We start from the raw sequence: 5423 nt of genomic DNA, 5'->3' as shown, positions 1-5423 counted from the left end.
ACAATAAAATCATTAAAACAAATATTTCACAATTGGTTATAGAGGCTTACCCTTAATTAAGCCCAAACAAACTAAGATTTCTTAAACGGTCTGGTGAATTTCATAGATGATCTGTCATTCGACAGACCACCTGTATGAGGATGAGAATCGATCGTGAGGTTATCAAGACATAGGATGTCGGGATTAGGTGTCCGGATAATCAAAATTATTGCGGTTTCCTCTTTTATCTTTGACTAAAAAACTAGGGATTGAAAATTGTAATTGTCACCTGTTCTATAGAGTATTACCAAATACTTTGTACTAAAATTTGTAGAAATTTCGCCTGCAAAAAAAGTCAAATGCCTATTTGAAACTGAATGTCTGGATACACGACCTGTCCGGGCACGCAACAACTGTGTATACAGCAATAACAATAATATTAATAATAACAACAATTATGATATCTTTAGCCATTTCGGTTCCGAAAACTGGTCCCCCAGTGGACCGTGCTTTTCTTACCCCAGCTTTGGCTCGGCTACCTAGGCGCTCAAGCATTGGAGGAATTTCTTCCCACTTTCTTGGGTTGAGTGCAGCAGAATATTGGTACATTTCTTGCTGAAGGAAAACATGCCATGGCTATGAATCGAACCCACGTCCCTCAGATTGAAAGACGAGAGTCGTCACCACTATACCACGGCGCATCAAAGCTGTTATTTTGCTATTGAAAGATCCTTTATCAACAATGTAAGCCCTTATTCACAGCCTGCCGCCGTTATTCTTAAGTTTTCTTCCTCCTTTTCGTTTGGTATGTTGACAAATCATAAAGGGGTGGGCGTGTCCCCACTGTAACACTACCCACACTGCAATATTGCCTTAGATAAATTATTGATTTTTCTTGCATGGTAAGAGTAATAATACGAATCCGCCAAACCTAATTGTCATCATTTGGATTGTTGGTTGTTGCATAGATCAGACGTATTCTTCATTTCAAGATGGCATCGTATTTGTGCATTATTTTGCTGTTCTCTTTCACCGTTAGTGTGATCGCTCAAGGCAAGTAATATGTCTTTTCATGTCTGTCAGCAGCTATATAACAATGGTATTTTCGCTGAGTGAAATAATATTATACGGGCGTATCAAAATAAAGAAAATCCCAATTTAAAAGGGCTAAAACGGAAGGGTCCTTGAATATTAAGACTTGCATTTATAACATATGAAGAGCTCACATGCAAAAGGTCTTAGGTCAATTTTTCATCAAATTTGATTTTTTTGTAGCAATGTATAGCTGTTTAGTAGCTCTAAAATATGGTACCAAAGGGGTTAGGTCCATGTAAGTTTGTTTGCAAAAGGTATTAGGTCCACAATGATGGATTTTAAAAGAATGTAGAAAAAATATTGAAGACAGGTAGATTTCTTTTATACCCAATAATATGTTCTCATGGTAGGGCATCAAGAAAAATTAGTTTCGCATAAGTATATTTCAATATGGGTGGAAAAAAAAATTATTTTCTGGGAGTGGACCCAACCCTTTTGCAAAAAAAAAACTCTTCTGAAGACCTCATTTGTCAAAAGGGGTTAGGTCCATTGCTCATAAACTTTTATTGTTTTCTGTCTCAAAACCTGTAAATTTTAAGCCGCTCTGATGAAAACAAAGAAATTTTTAAATTCTCATGAAAACGTGAATGAAAGTGGAAAGGAAAAAAAATCACCTTTTTAATCAAACTAGTTGGGTTTATTTTAGTTTGCTTGCAAAAGGGGTTAGATCGACAATGATGATTTTTAAAAGAATATAGAGAAAAAAATGAAGATAGGTAGATTTCTTTTTCACATGATAAGGTAGTGCATCATGTCAATTTAGTTTCTCCTATAAATATTGCAAATAAGTGACAATAAAAACAGGGTTTTTCTCGGAATCGTCAAAAGTGGACCTAACCCTTTTTTAAACTAAACTCTTCTTATGAAGCTAATATTCAACCTGATCTTCGCATTGGCAAAGAAATAACTCGGCCGCTTAGGCATTTCTGAAAAATTTCATCTCATCCCCAGAGTTGTCAAAAATTGTAAAAATTGAATATTTACTGATGACTAAACATTAATTAGTTGAGTCATGAGTGGTCTACAAGGGGCACGTACGGAAATAGTAAACACCTCAAGAGTTTCTCTCTACTATTTTGGTCAATTTAAAATATAATGTTTTATAATTTCTTTAATATTAGTCCTCAAAAATTGGATTACCCTTTTTATACGCATTAACACGTTTTTATTCCAGTGTTAATTTCATTCGGGTTTAGTGATAACTAAAAGCACTCTTCCTCTTCTCAGTATTTGCTCTTAAATGTGTGGATATTTATTTTTCTATACACAAATAAAAAAAATGCTCTTCAAAGATATGTAAAATATAAACTTTGAGGACACGTTCACCCTTGTAAAGAAAATTGCCTTTCCGCTTTTTATCAGGTATGTATATTTTTTATATTAGGTCAATACCTCTCCATCAGTGCAGTTCGGAAAAGGTAGAAATGATAAAAAAAGAATATTTATGATATCAGATAATTCTGGACTAATTAAGTTTTCTTAAGGGTGACCATTTATCTCTCGCATATAAAGAGGAAGTTCACCCTGACAAAAAGGATTTGTAAAAAATTGCAAAAAAAATATTGCTGAAGATTTGAGAAAATGCCATCAAAGAAAAAAAATATTAGAATTTTAATCATTTATTTGTTGCGTCATATGCGAGCAGCTTTCCTTCATATCGCATGGTAAAAATTCAATCGATTTATTTCATTTTCTCCAAAAATCTGACTTTTTTTCTTTACTGTCCCTTCAGTCTAACATTAGACAAATCATTTCACACCGGTTTCTAATTAGAAAACAGAACTAAGACATCATGAACCATTAAAAGAATTAAAATTTATGCACTTTATATTACATAACATTTGAGGCAACTGGTCGTTTATCTGTATATGCGTACATGTACTTACGTATTGAGTAAAGTAATATTCCCTTCATATCGTCGCGTGCTTTTTAAATTCAGAGTTTTTCTATTCAAATACAACATTTTCTCGCTCTGTTGCTAAACGCTCCCTCGCGAAATAACATCTAAATGTAGATTACATTGCTCCATTAAAGTGCGAATATATGAAGTCATTGATCTCTGCAAAATAGGAGACTGCCTTGCAACTTTTTTTTGTCAAACTAACCTCTCTATATACTTCAACCACCGCGAATATAACAATACCAATACCATATTATTGAAGTTTTTTTTTACTCTTTTTTAATCCTGTTATGTAAAAGCGCTCCGAATTTTTATCATTCTTTAGGGATTTTTTGGGAAATGGTACCGTCGCTATAGACCAATTTCACAACGTGAGAGGGCAGCAGACTGGTCGCCATGCTGCGGTGGGCGAATCAACTTTTATAGTACACAAGTCAATAGGGTATTTGGTACATTCGTTCGATTTTTTTTTATTTTGGAACAATTGAGCAGATTTCTTGTAAGATTCACAATGAGCATTAATAGGAGAAGTGCCGGTCGCAGCTGTGCTGGGTTCAATTGCCACAACAATTGGAGACAGCTTCAGGATTGGAAGCAAAGTGAATGTGAAATTCACTCGCCTTGGACTCATGAAGCCTGTTTGTGTGTGAAGCCGTACTCCTTGCATAGGTTTCCAGGCCGTGATGAAGAATGCGTCGCCAGTGGATAAAAAACATCAACAGAAAGGACTTAGATGGAAATATCAGTCCTCTCTCTCTCTCACACACACTATCCCTCTCTCTCCCTCTCTCACACACTCTCTCACTAGCCCACCCCCTCTCTCTCTCTCACTACCCCCCCCCTTTCTCACTATTCCTCTCTCCCCTCTCACTATCCCCCTCCTCTCACACATACTCTCCCCCCTCTCCCCTCTCTCATCCTCTCTCCCTCTCTCTCGTTCACTCTCCCGCTACTCTAACACAATTTACTAGCAACAAGATGTGAGCTCCCTGATGAAAACCAACAGCGATTCTTGGTCATCATCAACTCACTTTTACTGACAAAACTAAGGGGAAAAAGTAGCCAAAGTGCAAAAATTCATCATACCTTCATCGGTCAGATATGGCCATTGTCTTACATCGTCTACCCAGGTGTCCATGCTTTATTTTATTGTTTTATGATGAAGTTAATGACACAATATCAGAGCTTATCTGTAATCTTTCATTGAATTTGTACACAGAGCCAATCGCGGTCAGCGCACTTGCACACCGCAGCAATGGCGTCGCCGATAGAGGGCCAAATACATAAACAGGCCGTGAAATTGGTCTATACATCCCTGATTGAGGCTAAACGTATTTAAAAAGAAAATATCGTTTAGAGTCAGGAGTGTCGATCCATGTTTTGGATGGCGAGAGGGAGCAAAGAGAATGCACAAAGTATAACGCAGAATTTGGCACGTGAAGCTTACCTAAAAATTTTCATTTTTTACATTTATTAGTATTTTCATGTCAAATTTGATGATTTGATTGCGCATTCACATAAATTCAAACACATTTTTGCAATGGATTCATTACTTTTTTTTCAAAATTATTAGGCAGAGCAAATCGATATGTTTACCGTATCCCCAATATTAACTTGGCGCCGTCCCATGATAGAAGTACCACGTAGAATGATTTGACTCTATTCTCTAGATTTGTGTTATAAAGTGCAGTAATCATTTGGTCGTATTCTTTTGCAGCCTTTATGCATGTTAAGTATCCCGACGATTGTTTCAGATGTACATTTATTTGGTAGTTCAAAAGTGCTCTAAGCGCAAGGATTTACTAATATATATATTATATATATATATATATATATATATATATATAATATATATATATATGACTCATGTGACACAGACACCTTTCTCGATCACCAACAAATTAATGCGAGCGCGAAGCGCGAGCTGATTTTTTAGTATACTGACAGGAAAAGCGTGCCTGTTTAGGACTGTTTGTAATAACTCATGAGGAGGATACATATCTCACTACACAGATAGTACATTACGAGTGCCCAAAGTGAGTTGAAATTTCTTTATATTCTGACCTGAAAACTTGATATTCTAAGCATTTTTGGTACCAATGATTAAGATTTGTATCTAAAAGAAGAATAGATGCGAGCGCGAAGCGCGACCTGAAAATTTGTGTAGTGAGATATGTATCCTCCTCATGAGTTATTACAAACAGTCCTAAACAGGCACGCTTTTCCTGTCAGTATACTAAAAAAATCAGCTCGCGCTTCGCGCTCGCATTAATTTGTTGGCGATCGAGAAAGGTGTCTGTGTCACATGAGTCATATATATATATATATATATATATATATATATATATATATATATATATATATATATATATATAATATATATATAATATATAATATATAAATGACTCATGTATATAATATATATATATATATTATATAAATGTCATAT

This window comes from Lytechinus variegatus, chromosome 17 (assembly GCF_018143015.1).
Source record: "Lytechinus variegatus isolate NC3 chromosome 17, Lvar_3.0, whole genome shotgun sequence".
NCBI lineage: Eukaryota > Metazoa > Echinodermata > Echinoidea > Temnopleuroida > Toxopneustidae > Lytechinus > Lytechinus variegatus.
The sequence above is the reverse complement of the archived record's forward strand: the minus strand, read 5'-3'. Positions refer to the sequence as shown.